This window comes from Saccostrea echinata, unplaced genomic scaffold (genome assembly GCF_033153115.1).
Source record: "Saccostrea echinata isolate AGI-Se365-2 ecotype Australia unplaced genomic scaffold, CSIRO_AGI_Sech_v1 ptg000037l, whole genome shotgun sequence".
NCBI classification, from domain to species: Eukaryota; Metazoa; Mollusca; class Bivalvia; order Ostreida; family Ostreidae; genus Saccostrea; species Saccostrea echinata.
This window is the reverse complement of record NW_026889786.1, coordinates 30058-52066: the sequence shown is the minus strand read 5'-3', so window position 1 is coordinate 52066 and position 22009 is coordinate 30058. Positions and strand designations below refer to the sequence as shown.

At 36.8% G+C, this 22009-nt stretch overlaps 1 pseudogene; it reads left to right on the top strand.

The window, feature by feature from the left end:
• The first annotated feature begins 18319 nt into the window (after window positions 1–18319).
• Window positions 18320–19825, top strand: LOC133200220 (uncharacterized; annotated as a pseudogene).
• The last annotated feature ends 2184 nt before the right edge of the window (window positions 19826–22009 follow it).

The window sequence follows — 22009 nt, the reverse complement described above, 5'->3', positions numbered from 1 at the left end:
CAAGGGTCCTAGGTCACCTGAGTATAATGTCACAATATAAAGGATCAGGAGATTGAACATGAAGTAAAACAAAGACGCCGATAAATAAAGCTATGTTGCCCCAAATAAGAGAAATATGAACATAGTGAACAGGGATCAGCAACAAAATTATTTTATTGTTCATGAGCAAACATAAAAATTGATTTATTTACTTGCCTGTACTTGCCCAGTTTGTCACTATTCTCATGCAGACTAAACAACACAAAAGTTCTTGAGCACTGTTTGTAAACCTATCTCATTCTCTCTCACATTGGCCTCTGTTTTATTCAGCTATTATTTGAATTTCTACCTAACATTATTTAAGAAAATACCTCTTGTCAAAATTGTAAAATTCTGTTATTCTGTTGACCCTTCAATTACATTTACAGTGTTTAACTATCATAGGTGAATAACAAAGTGGAATAACTTCTGTCAGTAGAATACAAAATGATAAATTGACCAAATGGTGCAGAATTTCAAAAACCTTGTAAAAATAATCTTATTTATTTCAGTTTTATATATATTCTTTTTCCCTCCTAAATGTCCAGGGGCAGAGATGAATGGTTTCAAAGAAATAATGCATTTTCTCCACAGATTCAACATAGCTCCATCCAACACCAGAGCCTTTAACCCAGAGGCCATAAAATTTACAATTTTGGAAGAGACGCCCTTGCTAATCATAGCCATGCATTTAGTTTGTTTACTAAATACCCATGGGCAGAGGGAAGATTTTCAAAGAAATACTGCATTTTTAGTATACAGTCAACAGAGCCAAACCCCTGACCCACGTGGCGAAGTGGTTAGAGCGTTCGCTATAATGTTGCAGAGTAAGGAGTTGATCCTTACGTCGCGGGTTCGAATCCCACTGTGAGACGTGGTGACCGGTCCTTCGGATGAGACCGTATAAACCGAGGTCCCATGTCGCAGTAGGTGCTGGCCGAAAAAAGATCCCTCACTGCTCAATGGCCCTGAGTGCCGAGTATAGGTCAAAATTTGCAGCTCTCCACCGTCAAGTGGTGGCGTCTCCATATGAATAAAAAATTCTCGAGATGGACGTTAAACAATAAACAAACAAACACACCCCTGACCCAGGGGTTATTAATTTCAATTTTTGAAGAGGCATCCTTGAGAATCCTTATCCTGCAGTTTGTCTGCTAACTTTCCAGGGACAGGGAAGAAGATTTTCAAAGAAATATTGCATTATCACTATATTTCATTTTCATAGTATACATGTATTCCACAGACATGCCCCGACATTAACACTCTTATCCTGGGTGACAATTTTCACAATTTTGAAAGTAGCATCCTTGCTTATCATAACCATGTATGTAGTTCATCTGCTAAGTACTCAGTAGCAGAGAAGATTTTCAAAGAATTCATGCACTTTCATTCTATTCTCAACAGTCCCCCCTTTCCACAGAACCCCTTAGTGGGGCTATATATTCCACAATTTTGGAAAAGGCAAATTACTTATCATAACCATGTAGTTAGTTTGTCTGCTAAATTCCAGGGATAGAGAAGATTTTCAAAGAATTGATGCATTTAAACAATATAAAAAATAGAGCCCCTCTCGTAGACCTTGGGCACGTTTTACAAAGAAAAAAAGAGAGGCCCAAGGGCCTTAACGGTCACCTGAGTATAATACTGACAACAATTTAGAGGATCCATAGAGTATAAAATGAACTGAAAGGTGAAGTTTTGTTCCCCAAAAGCAAGAAAAATAGGGTGATCAGGATCAACAATATTATTAGTCTAGTATTCATTAACAGTTCATAAATTAGGTTCTAATCTGTTCCCCATTTATCACTCTCACCAGACAGTATGTAAACAAACTATCAGTGCTTCTGTACTCTTTTAATTCCTTGTTGAAATCTCTTACATTGGCCTCCCTTGGTCTTTGATGAACATTTAATAAGACAAGTTCTTTTTGTCTCAATTTTATTTATCTATTATTTACAAGTCTACCTGATCATTAAAACTATGAAAGTACTTTTTGTACTATACAATAAAAATTCTTGCATAATTCTCCTATTCTATCAACCTTTCAAGTACATTATTTACAGTGATTAATTATCACAAGTAAATGGCAAAGTGGAATAACTCCTCTCAGTAGAATACAAATTATAAGAGCCCTGGCCTGGACCAGAACACTTGAACCAAATGCTCCTGATGTTCAAAAATCTGGTAAAAATACCCTTCCTTATTAAAACTTTTACTCTTTTTGCCTCTGATATGCCCAGGTGCAGAGAAGATTTTTAAAGCATTAATGCATTTTCACTCTATAATTAATAGAGCCCCGCCCTAACATCAGAATCTCTGATCCAGGGATCATGAAATTCACAATTTTGGAAGAGGCATCCTTGCCTATCATAACTATGCATTTGTTTAAATAATACCCAGGAGCAGAGAAGAAGATTTTCAAGGAAATATACACTTTCACTGCATGATCTATATAGCCCCGCCCTAGCACCAGAACCCCTGACCCTGGGGCTATGAATTTCACAATTTTGGTAGAGTCACTCTTGCTTATCATAACTATGTATTTAATTTGTTTCAATAATACCCAGGAGTAGAGAAGAAAATTTTCAAAGAAATAATGCACTTTCACTATGTGATCTATATTGCCCCGCCCTAGCACCAGAACCCCTAACCCTGGGGCCATGAATTTCACAATTTTGGTGGAGGGCTCAGTGCTTATTATAATCATGCCAACAGTTTGACTGCTTGATGTCCATGAGTAAAGAAGAAGATTTTTAAAGATTGCATTAATTTTGATGGTTTTGGCCCCACCCCTCAGGCCCCAGGGGGGCAGGGGCCACGAATTTCAAAATTTTTGTTCCCCTCACCCATAGATGCTATATGCCAAAATTGGTTGAAATTCGTTTGCTGGTTCCAGAGAAGAAGCTGAAAATGTTCAAAAGTTTACGACCGAAGGACGACGGACGACAACGGATGAAAAGAGATAGCAATAGGTCACCTGAGTGACTCAGGTGACCTTAAAAAAAAAAACAAAAAAAATACGCCTAAGATCAAAGATTTAAGTTGATTGTAAAATTTTACAGAATTGATAATTCTGTTTGAAATTCCTAGCTTAAAATTATCTTGTTAAATTCGTTTTAAAACGATTAAAACCATTTTTTAACATTTGTAATATAGAGAGTAATAAGCATAGTTAAATTTTGGTCTTTTGTAAAACAGGCCCCAGAACCCCTGAACTAGGGGCCATGACATTCACAATTTTGGAAAAGGCTTCCATGCTCATCATAACTATATACTTGGTTTGTTTGCTTAATACACTAGAGCAAAGAAGATTTTCACAGAAATAATGCATTTTCACTATAAAATCACTATTAAATCAATAGAACCCCCTCCCGCAGTACCCCTCGCCCGGGGGGGGGGGGGGGTCTCAAACCTCAAAATTTTGATAGAGGCACCCTTGAATTGAAGTGATATCACTTATTCGAATAGGTGATATCACCTTTTCGAGATGAATAGTTGATATCACCTATTCGAATAATTGATATAACCTATTGGAATAGGTGATATCACCTATTCAATTGGAATGAGTGATATCACAAATTGGAATAGGTGATATCACCTAAATGCAATTCTTACATTATAAAATAATGAATGCTCCCTTCCTCAAGACTATCTAGTTTTCCATTGGCCCCAAGAAAATTTGGGCTGCCCAGTTAATCCAAAACATTTTAAAGACTTTATGTTATCGATCCCTGTAAAGATATATAAATTGCACTCGCAGATTAGTTTTGCAAAATTTATTGATAGTTTCTGAGTTCTCTCAGTTATGATTATTCGTGTTCAAAAAGAATGAATTGTATAAATCTTGTCACCTGACTCACGAGATTTTTCGATAACATTAACAAATTATAAACTAAAGTGAAAGTAAACGAGGCTTTCAGAGTCTCTAGTCTTGAGAGGAGTTTTATTTCAAAAATAATTTGAATAGATGATATCACCTTTTCGATTAAGTGATATCACCATTTCAATATGATAAGGTGATATGACCTATTCGAATAGGTGATATCACCAATTCAGAAGCTGAGTAGGTGATATCACTTATTCGAATAGGTGATACTGGTATCACCAATTGAATAGGTGATATCACTTATTCGATTAGGTGATATCACCTATTCAAATAGGTGATATCACTTTATGGCAGTAAATACCGAAACGGCGCCTCAGAGAGGAAACTGAAAATAATGGAATGTTTGCGACGGACTAAACAAATAGCAATAAATTAAATGAACTTAATACAACATTGAGTACTTCGAGACCGGTCCTTTGGCTGAGATCGTATTTATAAACCGAGGTCCCGTGTCGTAGAAGATGCTGGCACGAAAAAGATCTCTCACTGTTCAATGGCCCTGAGTGCCGAGTATACGTCAAAATTTGCAGCTCTCCACCGCCAATTGGTGACGTCTCCATATGAGTGAAAAATTCTGGGAAGGGACATTAATCAAAGAACAAACAAACAAACACATTAAGTAAATTCGTTATAAATGAACCCCCCCCCCCCCCAACCGAACAAGCATCCACATAGGAACACTAACTTTATCGGATTTTTTTCTTTTTTTTAGATTTTGGAATCTCGGGGAATCTCTCTCTCTCTCTCTCTCTGTATTACAAACTCAACGCACGATTAGAAAGGATATACACTTCTTTCATGAGTCTATAGTTATTATTTATATTTAAGGTATCTTCAACCCCATGTGACGTCATAGGTTTTGAGCTTCGTGGATAATAAGAATGATTCTCATTAAAAAAATTGCTTTCATTTGGTGTAATAGAAATATTATAAAAATATCTTTCAATAGTATATTTCTTTTATAGTGTGTCAATAGTAAAGAAAAAAGTTTGGCAAGGGCAATTACTTCTACTTATGTTTTTTTTTTTTTTTCATATATTTTCATAGTTATACTTCTAATTGAAAATTTCCCTGATACTAGTATTAAGGATTTAAATATATTTATAAAATAATAGTTAAAAGTTAATATAATGATTATTTCGTAAATTCAAGCCGTTTTTAAGCATCTTTATTAAGGTTGTTTACCGAAATGTTCCCTATTTACATTTTGATATATATGCTTATATTTTAATTTATGTCTGACATCTTTAAAAAAAATGTTGCCTATGTATTTTATAATATCAAACAAAAGTTTTAAAAAAATTATTTCTACTTTGAAAAAAGGTTTTGGATTTTCCTTTATTAAATATAGATATTATTTCTACATATTTATGGAGGATGAATTCTAGAATTAGAAGAACATTTCGTTTTAAATTATATATATTGATATCTTCTAATATATTGGATATCATCTTCCACTTTTTTAAAATCCCCCGCCCCCTCCCCCTTTTTTGAAATTGCCGGATTCGCCTAAAAAATGGTGAACAACCTATCAACCCGAATTACTTACCACGCACATGTACATGTATTCAGTGTTTAGTGATGCCTTTAGAGTTAAAGAAAAAGGTTTACAGAACTGAAAAACTATATTATGTAACATATCAACCGCAATAAAAATATTAAAAGTTGTAATATCAAGGAAGCTATGAGACTAGTGTTTTAAATTGTTCTTGTGTATATTAATTAAAATGTCTCCAAGCCCGATGTTTATTCACTTAGTATTACATGTGGTAACTAAACACAGTTTCGTATAAAATCCAGGGGTTTTCCCAGAGAGAAGAATAATGGGAAGGGATTTGCCTGCTATTTATAGGAGGTCTATATATAAAAAGCCTAAAAACTGGAGTTCTATATCTCGGAAACTAGAGAAGGTACCATCACCATTTTTTCACAGAAGTGGTAACTGACCACTATTAGCCTACCCCCAAAATTTCAGACCCTGGGACAGGGGACTTCGATGTCCCCGAGCCCGATGTTTATTCATATAGTATTATATAGTAGGCCTAAAAACTGGAGTTCTATATCTCGGAAACTAGAGAAGGTACCATCACCATTTTTTCACAGAAGTGGTAACTGACCACTAGTAGCCTACCCCCAAAATTTCAGACCCCGGGACAGGGGACTTCGATGTCCCCGAGCCCGATGTTTATTCATATAGTATTATATAGTAGGCCTAAAAACTGGAGTTCTATATCTCGGAAACTAGAGACGGTACCATCACCATTTTTTCACAGAAGTGGTAACTGACCACTAGTAGCCTACCCCCAAAATTTCAGACCCTGGGACAGGGGACTTCGATGTCCCCGAGCCCGATGTTTATTCATATAGTATTATATAGTAGGCCTAAAAACTGGAGTTCTATATCTCGGAAACTAGAGATGGTACCATCACCATTTTTTCACAGAAGTGGTAACTGACCACTAGTAGCCTACCCCCAAAATTTCAGACCCTGGGACAGGGGACTTCGGTGTCCCCGAGCCCGATGTTTATTCATATAGTATTATATAGTAGGCCTAAAAACTGGAGTTCTATATCTCGGAAACTAGAGATGGTACCATCACCATTTTTTCACAGAAGTGGTAACTGACCACTAGTAGCCTACCCCCAAAATTTCAGACCCTGGGACAGGGGACTTCGATGTCCCCGAGCCCGATGTTTATTCATATAGTATTATATAGTAGGCCTAAAAACTGGAGTTCTATATCTCGGAAACTAGAGATGGTACCATCACCATTTTTTCACAGAAGTGGTAACTGACCACTAGTAGCCTACCCCCAAAATTTCAGACCCTGGGACAGGGGACTTCGATGTCCCCGAGCCCGATGTTTATTCATATAGTATTATATAGTAGGCCTAAAAACTGGAGTTCTATATCTCGGAAACTAGAGAAGGTACCATCACCATTTTTTCACAGAAGTGGTAACTGACCACTAGTAGCCTACCCCCAAAATTTCAGACCCCGGGACAGGGGACTTCGATGTCCCCGAGCCCGATGTTTATTCATATAGTATTATATAGTAGGCCTAAAAACTGGAGTTCTATATCTCGGAAACTAGAGAAGGTACCATCACCATTTTTTCACAGAAGTGGTAACTGACCACTAGTAGCCTACCCCCAAAATTTCAGACCCTGGGACAGGGGACTTCGATGTCCCCGAGCCCGATGTTTATTCATATAGTATTATATAGTAGGCCTAAAAACTGGAGTTCTCTATCTCGGAAACTAGAGATGGTACCATCACCATTTTTTCACAGAAGTGGTAACTGACCACTAGTACCCTACCCCCAAAATTTCAGACCCTGGGACAGGGGACTTCGGTGTCCCCGAGCCCGATGTTTATTCATATAGTATTATATAGTAGGCCTAAAAACTGGAGTTCTATATCTCGGAAACTAGAGATGGTACCATCACCATTTTTTCACAGAAGTGGTAACTGACCACTAGTACCCTACCCCCAAAATTTCAGACCCTGGGACAGGGGACTTCGATGTCCCCGAGCCCGATGTTTATTCATATAGTATTATATAGTAGGCCTAAAAACTGGAGTTCTATATCTCGGAAACTAGAGATGGTACCATCACCATTTTTTCACAGAAGTGGTAACTGACCACTAGTAGCCTATCCCCAAAATTTCAGACCCTGGGACAGGGGACTTCGATGTCCCCGAGCCCGATGTTTATTCATATAGTATTATATAGTAGGCCTAAAAACTGGAGTTCTATATCTCGGAAACTAGAGAAGGTACCATCACCATTTTTTCACAGAAGTGGTAACTGACCACTAGTAGCCTACCCCCAAAATTTCAGACCCCGGGACAGGGGACTTCGATGTCCCCGAGCCCGATGTTTATTCATATAGTATTATATAGTAGGCCTAAAAACTGGAGTTCTATATCTCGGAAACTAGAGATGGTACCATCACCATTTTTTCACAGAAGTGGTAACTGACCACTAGTAGCCTACCCCCAAAATTTCAGATCCCGGGACAGGGGACTTCGATGTCCCCGAGCCCGATGTTTATTCATATAGTATTATATAGTAGGCCTAAAAACTGGAGTTCTATATCTCGGAAACTAGAGACGGTACCATCACCATTTTTTCACAGAAGTGGTAACTGACCACTAGTAGCCTACCCCCAAAATTTCAGACCCTGGGACAGGGGACTTCGATGTCCCCGAGCCCGATGTTTATTCATATAGTATTATATAGTAGGCCTAAAAACTGGAGTTCTATATCTCGGAAACTAGAGATGGTACCATCACCATTTTTTCACAGAAGTGGTAACTGACCACTAGTAGCCTACCCCCAAAATTTCAGACCCTGGGACAGGGGACTTCGGTGTCCCCGAGCCCGATGTTTATTCATATAGTATTATATAGTAGGCCTAAAAACTGGAGTTCTATATCTCGGAAACTAGAGATGGTACCATCACCATTTTTTCACAGAAGTGGTAACTGACCACTAGTAGCCTACCCCCAAAATTTCAGACCCTGGGACAGGGGACTTCGATGTCCCCGAGCCCGATGTTTATTCATATAGTATTATATAGTAGGCCTAAAAACTGGAGTTCTATATCTCGGAAACTAGAGATGGTACCATCACCATTTTTTCACAGAAGTGGTAACTGACCACTAGTAGCCTACCCTCAAAATTTCAGACCCCATGACTTATGTTTAAATTTTGAATTGCGAACTGCGTTCTGGAATGCAGTTCACTTTTGAATTGCGAATTGCGAACTGCGTTCCAAAATCTGATTGCCGCCTGTGTTGTTGTTTTTTTTTTTCGGATGGAAAAAGTATGCTACGTGGTAGCATGTGGTACAACACTAGAAACAATGAGAACTTTATGCATATATTAATAATAATTTTACAGTTTGTAAAGATTTCAGAAGCAGTTCGTACAACAATGTACATGTATCATACCTGCCACTGAATTAACGCATTTTCATAATGGTTATAATTCATAAATTTGAAAAAAAAATGATACCCTTGGAGGATCAAAATATTTTCATGCATAATCAATGAATCAAGCTCATATTCATATTCTGTATGGTCCCTCCGTATTGGAATGTGTATGTCTAAATTCTAAATTAATATTATTTAAATACCAGAAATGAGTGACATCCATAATATACATTTTCTGACTAAAAGATACCTGAGAATACAGATTTTTTCCCCCCAAATTTTGTAAAACATTGCTTTCGGAGCATTAGAGTATCAAAAACATAACCATTCAGAACGGCAAGCGAATTCATTTTCATCGAAGTTGAACAAGTGCTTAAAGCGACACCTAGGATCTAATACTTTAAAAATATGAAAGAAATCAACAAGACTCCTGTATTCATTATTATGATGAAATCCGAAAGCTCACATGTTGTTTTTAACCCCACAGAAACAACAGCTCCTGTTAACTGCGGAGACGACCGAATCTGAAAAGTGAATTCACAATACTTTCTTCGGTCATGTAATGACATGATATTTTTTATGCTAGGAAAATAAACCATGTTCGCACAAAGGAAGATATCTGAAATACAGGGGGGGTTGGGGGGGGGGGGGTTGGACCTTCATTTTCCTGCGTTTTAAGGTCCGCCCTGGCCTCTTTCTTATAATGTTTGTACGACGGAAATAAACCCTTCCACAATTTTTGCTTTGAAACCGTAAGATACATGAATCTGGGAAAAACCCAGAGGGCAGACCTTTTATAATGCTGCACTAGGTCCACCCTGCCTCTATTTCTAGTTTGTATGTTACGGAAATAAACCTGTCCAAAATTTTCGCTTTCTTACAGTAAGATATTTGAAATACAGAGGGCGGACCTTTTATTATTCTGCGTTTTAAGGTTCGACCTGCCCCTTTCTCAAGTTTTTATGCCACCGAAAAGAACCCTGTCCAAAATTTTTGCTTTCTAACTGTAAGATATCTTAAAAACAGAGGGCGGACCTTTTATTATACCGCGTTTTAAGGTCCGCCTTGCCTCTTTCTCCATGAAATACAAAGGGCGGACCTTTTATTATACTGCGTTTCAAGGTCCGCCCTGCCCCTTTCTCTAGATTTTATGCCACCGAAAAGAACCCTGTCCAAAATTTTTGCTTTCTAACAGTAAGATATCTGAATTACAGAGGGTGGACCTTTTGTTATACTGCGTTTTAAGGTTCACCCTGGCCCTTTCTCGAGTTTTTATGCTACGAAAATAAACCCTGTCCATAATTTTTGCTTTCTTACAGAAAGATATCTGAAATCCAGAGGGTGGACCTTTTATTATACTGCGTTTTAAGGTCCGCCCTGCCTCTTTCTCTAGATTTTATGCTACGAAAATAAACCCCGTCCATAATTTTTGCTAACTTACAGTAAGATATCTTAAATACAGAGGGCTGCGTTTAAGGTCCGTCCTGCCGCTTTCTCTAGTTTTTATGCTACAGAAAAGAAACCTGTCCATAGTTTTTGCTTCTAACAGTAGGATATCTGAAATACAGATGGCGGACCTTTCATTGTACTGTGTTTTTAGATCCGCCCTGCCACTTTCTCCAGATTTCATGTCACTGTCGTAACTAAACTATTTCCGACATTTTTGCTTTGTAACACGAAGATAGTTGAAATACAGAGGACGGAAATTTTATATGGGGCGGTTTAAGGTCAATTTATTTGCCAATTTATCTAGTTTGTATGCTACGGAAATAAACCCTGTCCAAAATTTTAGCTTTTTAACAGTAAGATTTGCTTAATACAGAGGACGGAACTTTTATTATGCTACGTTTGAAGGTCCAACTTTGCGTTTTATCTTTTCTCAGAAGAAATCAGCAAATTCCAAGATTTTAATTGTAATTTAAGCAAAACTGGGAAATGCAGAGGGCGGTCCTTTTATTGGACAGTAACTACGTTTTAAGGTCCGTCTTGAAATTACTAAAATGCAAAATCGAGAGATATCAGTAATTTAATTTTTATAACAGTAAGGAATCTGGGTTATTCAATGTGTGGATCTTATATCAAAGTGCTCTTTGAGATCCGCCCTGAAGTTCCTCAAGTTTTTCACAGCAGAAATGACGATATTCATATTCTTTAGCTCATCTGATCTGAAAGCTTAAAAAATCCTTATAAATCTTCTTCACAAGAACAGCAAAACCATGCTTAGTCATACTGATATGGAAACATCCTCAGGTAGTGTAGACTCAAATTTGTACAACTCATGACCCCCGTAGGAATAGGATGGGCCACAATACACTATCAGAGTTTAACATGTGGATGCATCGAAAAAAAAATTATGCCATGTCTAGTCACATTGATATAGAAGTATCTTGAGGTAGTGTAAATTCAAGTATGTTCAAATCATTGTCTTAGCATATATCGATATAATAAAACAATTGATTTACCCCTTATGAGATCAACATGGTGAAATAAGGACCCTCGACCTGGCCCACTCGCTGACCTACGCGGCCTCGGTCAGGTCAGGTCAGGTCACCTCGTGGGCCAGGTCTCGGGTCCTTATTTCAACATGTTGACCTCATATGGGATAATTAATTGTATAATATAGGAAGGTATGATAGAATAAATCTGATGGTGAAAAACAGCAGGGCCATATTGACTCAGGTGAGCGTTGTGGCCCATGGGCCTCTTGTTATTTTATATCAGGGTCTTGGAAAATCGTACCTGACGATTCTTTTATAAAAAGCAGTGACGAATCTTGTGTAATGGTAGTACGATGTACATGTAGTCTCCTAAATTTATATAGAATATATTCGCCACATACAATCATAAGATATGAGGTCAGATTTATTATCCATGTATATCACAAAAAAAGTCATGTTAGAATGATCATGAGTTGTACTGTATCCGTATCTATAGACTTGCCTTATTCTTTATTCATACAATGTATTGGGAAAAGTAATTTTAAACAAGCTAATTCAGAGAATTTGTGTCCCCCGCTTAGGGAAAAAAGAAGAGCATGCGCAGTTCGGGGGGGGGGGGTCGGACGGACCCCCCCCCCCCTGGATTTGTAGAATTATTAAATGTATACATGTATATTGAAGGAAATAAAAAATGCCAATATGGATATAAAGATTTGATAACTTATTCTTTAATATGTGTATAGAAGTATCTTTTTATATAGAATATTGCTTTTTCTTTAAAATTAATGTGTGTATAGAAGATTATTTTTAATATACAGAATATTTATTACACTGTAATAATGATTTTATGAGTTTGTACAAGCCAGACATCATAACTTTTTCATTTCACATGCTGAATACTATCATTTAGTAAATCCAACAAAAAAAATTTAAAAAAAAAGAAAAAAAAAAGGATCGTCCGGGATTTGAACCCGTCACCTGTCACATGCTAAGCCGGAGTCATACATCTGGACCACGGAGGCACATGATTAAAGAGCAAATTAAATGCAAACAGTAGGTCACGTGTGTTTATATTCACGTTCGATATTGTCAAAATTTTACACGATACATGGTGTATAATTGAGCCTTTGCTAAACAGTTCTAATAGATGTAATAAGAATATAAAGTCCGCCGACAACCTGTATTATACGTAATAACTCTCGACATGCCCCTGTGCTAAAATAGTGCCAAGCGACAGGGCCTTGTGGAGAGTTATTACGTATAATACAGGTTGTCGGCGGACATTATATATTCTTATTACATCTATTAGAACTGCTTAGTGAAGGCTAAATTAGACACCATATATTGATTAAAATTTTGACAATATCAAACGTCAATATAAACATTATATGTGAGTTAATGTTTGCATTTAATTTGTTCCATGATCAAGTACCTCCGTGGTTTAGTGGCATGTTGCTCGCTTAGCAAGCGAGAGGCTTGGGTTCAATCCCCGGACGAATCTCTTTTTTTTTTTTTTTTTTAATTTTTTTTTTTTTTTTTTTTTTTTTGATTTACTAAATGATACTATTCAACATGTGAAATGAAAAAGTTATGATGTCTGGCGTTTACAAACTCATAAAATCATTATTACAGTGTAATAAATATTCTGTATATTAAAAATAATCTTCTATACACACATTAATTTTAAAGAAAAAGCAATCAAATCTTTATATGCATATTGGCATTTTTTTAAATTTGCTTCAATATACATGTATACATTTAATACATGTAATTCTACAAATACAGGGGGCAGTGTGACACCCCCCCCCCCCGAACTGCGTATGCTCTTCTTTTTTCCCTAAGCGGGGGACACAAATTCTCTGAATTAGCTTGTTGTCTATTGCTACAAGATGGCTGACCAGGCAGACGATTTGGCACGAGAAAATTTCCTCGTTTTAAACTTAAAAGGCAAATTTTACACCCAAATTAAATCTTGGCGGTCCTCTAAATTAAAGCACCTTAATAAGAAACGAAATGTGAGATTAAAAACGACCATGAATATAGTTTTGACGAAAAATACACCTTGTTCACGTCCCGTACCGGTATCTACATCTACTGTGCCTGATGTAGCTTTCAATGTAGACATAAAATACCATGACCCTGCAGATATTAAATGGTGTGATGGAAGAAGAGTGGTTTAGATTAAACACCTTGCAGATAAAATGTATTGTTTGTACTGTCAGTCAGCTCTGCATCTGTCAGATATACAGTCAGCTCTGCATCTGTCAGATATATCAGGTGAATATTTACGACTGTATTTTTGATATATAGTATTTAATAAAGCTTTGTGGTGTTACATGTATAAGTTTGTTTAATTATTTACCGTGTTAATAGTATTTAATTATTTTACATGTTAACAAATACCTCAACTTATGATCCATTTACAAACTGATAAAATACGGTTTAAATGGAGTTGTATTCAAAAATCACTTTTGTAAATAATTGTACTTGTGTATATACATGTTACTTATGTATGTATTTGTTGTTGTATGCTCAAAAGGGCCCTGATTTTAAACAGATAATATAAATACTTAAGTATGAAATACTGCCAGGTGAAAAAAGATACAGACTAGGTAGTGTGTTCAGCATTATCTGTAGAAATAACCTGGTTGGCCATTTGAATCAAGTGTCATCGATCTGGAAAGAGGAATGCAGGGGTGCTTGCAAGGGTGCTTTTGACATTAACACCAAAGTAGCCATTGGTTTGTATCTAAAGCTTATTGTTTCCTATATAATTCTATACTAAAAAAGCCTAACATTTTCAATGTTTTACTGAGCGGTCATAAAAAAAAATCGATGTTTGACCGCAGAGCGAGATATTAGACCTGTCGATAAGATGTTGAACCGCATACGTCACAGTGTGGGCGGGGTCAGCTGTATCTTATTTGCATGCGTTGGAGTTTGACAGAACTTTACGGAATTGACCAAGTTTAGACCGCGGTGCGGGTAAACAAAATTTACATCATGTTATGTCAAAATAAAAAGTAAAAGGTATAACAAAACATTTATTGACTTATCTGTAGAACTGTAGCTCTCCGGAAAAAAAAATATTGACAGACCGGAGAGCTACAGTGCCACTGGCTAATATAATTTTGAGGTTTCTGGTGAAATTTGTGTTTCTTATTTATTTAATTTTTTCTTAATTATACGTATCAGAAAAAATCTTATTAATGAAAGTCAATCTGGATTTAGAAAACACTATTTATACTTTAGGTTATAGTATTTAATACATTGTAACTTCTATTGCACACTCTTATGAATTTTTGGTGTACTTACAGGTTTCAAACATGTTTTTAAAACTGCTTAAAGAAATGGTTAATGGAGTAAATTGACCAAATTTGGTGAATGTTATAATTATAAAATGAAATAAATCAAGGATTAATATGAATGGCATTTAGGTATATCAGCAGATTTTTTTCAACTGATTGTGGGTTTATGACTAGGTGAAAATTTGTCATCATTTTTATTTTTGTATATTAATATCCTAGACAATTACTTTTTAGATAAAAAACATAATATCGTAGATGGTAAATAAGTTTGTGTATTATTTAACGCCCTCTCGAGAAATTTCACTCATATGGAGACGCCACCACTTGCCGGTGGAGAACTGCAGATTTTGACCTATACTCGGCACTCAGGGTCATTGAGCAGTGAGGGATCATTTTCGTGCCAGCATATACTGCGACACGGGACCTCGGTTTATACGGTCTCATCCGAAAGACCGGTCTCCACGTCCCACAGTGGGATTCGAACCCGCGACGTAAGGATCAACTCTTTACTCCGCGACTCTAGAACGGACGTTCTACCACTGTGCCTCGCGGGCGACCGGTAAATAAGTATTACTAATGCCCTGTTCACACAGATAGTTTAATTCGCAGTAAATTGATGCGAAGTAAACTAATGCAAATTAAATTGCGTTCACACGACAACTGATGCGAATTAAAATTTTATTTCTATAGTCTATTAGTATGGTAGGGCTATTCAGTAAGGCTATTATGACGTCATTTGCAAATCACATCATCTTATGCAGACAGATCCATTTGACCTAATGTCTGTACACAATTTAATTCGAATTAGCGTCACTTAGCGTACACACGGAGCTAATGCGAAGAAATTTAATGCGCATTATTTACATTTGCAAATATTTTTTCTTAGATGAACCTATTGAAGAGAAAATATGTTCAATTCTGTATGAACTTATTTGGGGGTCAGAGGTCATGGCATGACCGAATCACACAGCGCGATGATATCTGTCTACATATTTCTGTCACGGTGACACTGGTTTCGGAACTTCTAACCCGTTAAAGCGATGAAAAAGATAAAATTATTGGAACATATATGTTTTTCTTCGTTCAACAAATGATCATTTGTTCTTTCTTCGATGCGAAGAAAGCCTAAAATCACGCTTACCTTTTTAACCCGAAATCCCTCTGATGGTATGTAAACGGAAGACGATAGCACCGCTTTTGACTTCATATATAAAGAACTCATACAATAATAGTAAGATTATTGTCAGTAGCGATCATTGTTTTGCATTAGGAACAGATATTTCCTGAACTGGACTGCTGAACATCAATGTAAGTATTCAAATGTTGGAGCGAGGCGAACTCTCAAGACCAAACAGCTTCTAGGTCATTGCGCGTCACAACGTAGCAATACGGCGGGCCGTTCGTGTAATAAATGCAGTTCTTTTCAGAATATTTGTCTCAAATGTAAATAAAAGTAATAAACAACAATGTTAAAAAGTTCACTGGGAAATGAACTTGGTTGGTACGTGATCAAATCTTCTGAGAAGCCCTTCGGGCTTCACAGGATTTGATCACGTGACCAACCAAGTTCATTTCCCAGAGAACTTTTTAACATTGTTGTTTATTTCTTAAGTAAACTAATTCGAATTGAACTAATTCGCATTAAATTCTCCGTGTTAACGCGGTTCAAATTAAATTCGCAGTAACTTACGTTTAATTCGAATTTAACTCTCTGTGTGAACAGGGCATGACTCTACAGCGGATTTTTTTAAAAATTAAATTTCAATCAATTTTTGGATATGAAAAAAATGTTTATATTTTTTTTAATGTAAGTGCAAAAGGGTCAATCAGGGCAACATGTGTCTAGTATGTATAACTTTTTTTTGCTTTCGTGATATAAAATGTAATTTTGAAGACTTTATTAGAGTGAATTTACACATTTTCTGCAAAATATTTTGATTAATTCTTGAAAATCTCTCCTAGTAACCTTATTCTTCAAAGTGCATGATTTGTCAAGGAAGGGCTAGGCTAGGATGTAAGATCATAAAATTTTGATATAAGAATATACTAAAAGACTCCATAATATGCAAAAAAAATTGATGGGTATTTTTTCACAGTGGAAGCTGAAGTGTCTGTCTGTGTGCATTTGGATAGGCAATATATCAGCGTAATTTGACCGTGCATTTTGGTGAATGTAATTCTGTTTTTTGCTAACAATGCTTAATAAATTTGAGATCGACACGAGGTCTAGACACGGTACCTGGGGATATACAAGGTATACGCGAGGACTAGGAACTAAATGTCATTCAAATTCTAGCACCCAATCCTTGAGCTCAATTTGCTTGATTGACGGGGATCCCTAGACCAGGTAAAATTGGAGGAGGTGCTTATTTTCTCTGCCTTTAAATGGTTTGTAATTCGAATTTATTTCTGTAAACTAATACAGGAAAGTTTGTTTTCTGAGAAAATTACATTTAACCATTTATAATAATTTATTTTATATTTTTATATATACACAGAAATAAATAAACTGAATGATTGGTGTGAACAAATGAATAAATTCTATATGTTTTATTTTGACATTTTTTCTCGGCATGGTTATTTGATGAAATATTTCGATCTTGTACATAAGTAGAAAACCTTGAGTTTTTTCATTGAAATACTGTAAACCAACTTTTATTCGCGTGCAAGAATAAACGCGACCTACTTTAATTCGTGAATATTAATCACCGCGAACCTTTTATTTTGCTTTGTATTTATAGAGAATGTTTTCTCAGTCGCGAAAATTAATCGCCGTGCATTGATTTCAAACTGACGAATCGCGAATAAAAGACGACGCGAATAATAGTTCGTTTACAGTATATAGGAAAATCTTTAAAAAATCTTCTTCTCAAGAAGAGCTGAGACTCGTGTGGAAACTTTCTAAGGTAGTGTAGATTCTAAATTAAATTGTTCAAATCATGGCCCCCAAGGGGAGGGGGGTACAATATGAAATCAATAATTTTCATTGAATTATCTAGGAAAAATCTTTAAAAATCTTCTCAAGAACCACTGGGTCAGAAAAGCAAAAACTTATTTGGAAATTCCTCAGATTTCCTAAGATGTGTAAATTCTAAATTGTTTAAATCATGGTCTCCAGGGGCAGGTTGGGGACACAATAGAAAATTAAATTTTTACATTGAAATATGTAGGAAAAATCCTTAAAAACATTCTTCTCAAGAATCACTGGGCCAGAAAAGCTGAAACTTGTACGGAAGCTTCCTTATGAAGTGTAGGTTCTAAATTGTTCAGATCATGGTCGTCGTGGGTAGGCCGGAGCCACAGTGGGGTATCAAAGTTTTACATTGAGATATAAAGGAAAAATCTTTTTCTCAAGAACCAATGGACCAGAAAAGCTGAAAATTAGAGAAAAGCTTCCTGGAGTAGTGTAGATTGTAAATTGTTTAAATAATTACATCATGGGCCTCAGGGATTGGATGTGGCCACATTAGGGATTATATTGGGGAAAAAAAACTTGAAAACTCCTCCTCACAAGAGCAGCAAAGCCGTGATAATTCATTGTTAGTGAAAACATCCTCTTGTAGTGTATATTTACTTTTGTTTAAATTAAGGCCCCTATGTATAGACTGGGGCCACAAAGGGCAATTATATTTTTATTTCGTTCGTTATAATTATGGCAGAGATATCCTTTTTACTCTGCCGAGGAGTAACACTTCGTAGAAGTTTTTCTTATCCTCTTAGTCTTAGTATGGAGGAGGCAAGTATTAATACGAATGACGAATTAAATTCGGGTTCAGAATACCAACAATTACAAACAGCTATGGAGGCAAAAAAGAAAACGCGGTCGTCAAGAAAATTCTCCAGCAGTTCTAAGAAAGAAGCTCACGAGAAAATGGAACAGTTAGAGAGCAGAGTAAACGAAAGGTTAGACACTTTGGTGAGTTTTTAAGAGAAAGTACTCAAACTTTCTCAAATAGTGTTTTAGAGAATACAGCTTCTCAGAATGTACATGAGACAAACGTGTCTTATAATTTGTTAGTGGACCAGGATACCGATGTTTTATCCAGGCGGAGACCTGAGCCAATTGTATCAAATGTAGACGATTCATTTATAAGGCGTCCGATTATACCTTTGGAAAGTCAAACCCAAATAGAAGGGACATTAAGTGTGCCTGAAATGGACGATATGATATCCTTAGCTCCAAGTGTTAGAGAAGTACGTGAGCTATTAGGAGATAATGAATCCTCAGTACAAGAGGAATCTATTGCTACCCTTGATATTGATAGCAATCAACATAATCTGGACAGCAACAACAATAGATTTCAGAACTTGATAAATAAAAGTGATGAACATACAAAAATTCTAACTGATATTTTTGGCAGTGTGTCTTCTTCAGAGGAAGAAAAAACCGGATTAGTTTTAGATAAAACTCAAGAGGAGATCTTGAAAAAGTCATGGAGAATTACTGATCCTGAACGCTTGTCTGCTTATAGAGATGAATATAGACATGGAATGTTTTCCACTTTATCCAGACTCGTGAGAAAGATGATATCTTGGAACCAATGTTAAGGAAAAACACAGTAATAAAGCCAAAGGTTGGGGGGAAAGTCAGCATTTAATTTCCCGGCCTTATAATAGTATTGAAACCCTAGCATATCTGGGACAGATGGCTGCACGTATGGGTATTATTTCACTAAGCTACATGCAGCAAGCTCTAGGAACAATGCTGAATTCTATAGCCTGTCAGGATGCAGAGACTGTACAATCAATTAAAGACATTTTCTCGATGTCTACCAAAGCACTACAACAAATGGGGAGAGCAGGGACTTTCCACCATTTAATAAGAAGGTAGACAGCAGAACAAGACTCTGGATTATATACTTTGAAAGGTAATCATAGTAAAATTGTTTGCCTGCCTCTTTCAGAAGATGGTTTTTGGCAAGAAATTAGAAGAGAAACTAAAAGAAAGGAAAGAACAGAAAGACTCTCTAAAGTATTTAATTCCAGAATGGAATTTAAAAAAGAAAACAGAAACGGAAATTTTCAGAAAATGCAAATGACAACTCTGGAAATTTAAAAAAAAAAACCCAGAACAACTGCTGTTATTAATAAAAGAACATCTACTCAGAGGTCCAATTTCTCAAGACGTTCTTATGACTAAAAACTAAGAGGGGACAATTCAAGAAACACGTCTACATCTACTGCAGTAGACAGAAATGGTTCCTTTCGGGCCGCAAAGAAATTCAGTAAATGACGGGATATTAGAACAGTTAACCAAAATTGCAATGCTTCCCGAGATACCAGTTGGGGGTCGTCTCAAGTATTTTCTAGAAAATTGGAATCTTTTAACTCAAGACAGTTGGGTATTATCGATAATCAAAGAGGGGTACAAACTAGAATTCCTTCAAAAACCCAAGTTTCTAGGGGTAAAAAAAACCCCAATAATATCGCAAATACAGAAAAAGGAGAGTCAAACAGGTTTTTACAGTACATTTTTCCTTTTTTGGAAACCAAGTTCTCTAGATTTGGAGAAAATAGTTCCTATTACACATCTTATACAACACCTACAATGGTGGTTATGGTGACCATAACGACAGATGAATCCTTGTGGGGGTGGGGGGTCATCTAAACAATCAATTAATTCAAGGAAATTGGGACAGTTGACACAAAAGTCTTCATATCAATTGTCTAGAGATGGAAGCAGTGTTTTTATCTCTGAAAACATTTTCAAAAACAAATTCAAAACAGGACAATTTTGATCAGGTGCGACAACACAACTGCTGTTTTTGTCGCCTTTGTGGCGCAGTGGTAGAGCGTCTGCTCTAGAGTCGCTGAGTAAGGAGTTGATCTTTACGTCGCGGATTCGAATCCCACTGTGGGACATGGAGACCAGTCCTTCGGATGAGACCGTATAAACCGAGGTCCCGTGTCGCAGTAGGTGCTGGCACGAAAAAGATCCCTCACTGCTCAATGGCCCTGAATGCCGAGAATAGGTAAAAAAAAAAAATTGCAGCTCTCCACCGGCAAGTGGTGGCGTCTCCATGTGAGTGAAAATTTCTCGAGAGGGACGTTAAAAAACAAATAAACAAAAAAACAACCATGATTCAATACATCAACAAACAGGGAGGAACCAAATCTCCACGTATTTGTTATCAGACATGGGATTTGTGGAACTTGGCAATAGGTGAGAATTTCAAGCTGAAAGCTGCTCACATAGCAGGAAAGTCAAATATTTAGCAGATCATTTGAGCAGGGTCAAGATCAGACAAACAGAATGGACGTTGAACAAAGAAATTGTTCAGAATTTTTTTTCAGTTGTGGGGTCAGCCTCTTATAGACACGTGTGTATCTATTCACAATCGCCAAACTCAAATCTTTTGCACTTAGTTTCCTCACAACTAAGCATACATGTATGCATTGGATGCCCTGACATTATCTTGGGAGGGGATGTTTCTATATGCCTACCCTCCGATTTGTCTGATTGCCAAAGCTATTCAGCACATCAGACAATTCAATTGTCAAGTAATTCTGATAGCTCCCTGTTGGCCAAGAAGACCATGGTACACAGATCTACTTCAGCTTCAATCTCAATACCAAAAAGACTTCCAAACATTCCAAATTTACTTCAATAACCAAACACAAAAATTTATCATCCAAATCCGGAAGTGTTTCAGCTAACTACATGGCTCCTATTGACAGAGGTTTCAAAAAGAAAGGGTTTTCTAAAGAAACTAGAATCCTTTTGGCAGCAAGCTGGAACACAAAAAGATTATTCCTGTAAATTCAAGCAGTTCAGTAGCTGGTGTTGTTCAAGGGAAATTGATCTCTATTCAGCCTCTTTAGTTGAAGTAGCTAGGTTTTTGACAGATCTGTATACCAAATGTCTTCAGTAGAGAACTATTGCAGGTTACAGGTCAATTACAGGTCAATGCTGTCATCAGTATTGCCTCCAGTAGACAATGTTTTAGTGGGTGAACATCCTTACATTATCAGACTCATCAAAGGAGTTTTCAACTTCAGACCACCAAAAGTAAGGCTAGTTTCAGAGTGGGATTTACCAAGGGTTATATGTTGTAAGTTTCTCCTTTTGAACCTATCAAAAGTGCATCTTTGAAACATCTGACATGCAAAACTGTTAATCTAATGGCCATAACTACTTTCAGGAGATGCAGTGATCTACGACGATGTTCAGAAAAAGGAGTAACTTTCGTCAGAGAAGGTTTGGCAAGGCAAGATAGACTCAATCATTATGGCACTCAGGGCCATTGCGCAATGAGGGTTCTTTATCGTGCCAACGCCTACCGTGACACGGGGCCTCGGTTTTTAAGGTCTCATCCAAAGGACTCGCAACTTTCACTTCAAAGTGTCGAGCGCTTGGCGAAGGAACAGTTGCTACCTATTTTTATCGACTTAGATCAGTCGCGGAAGTGATTCGAAC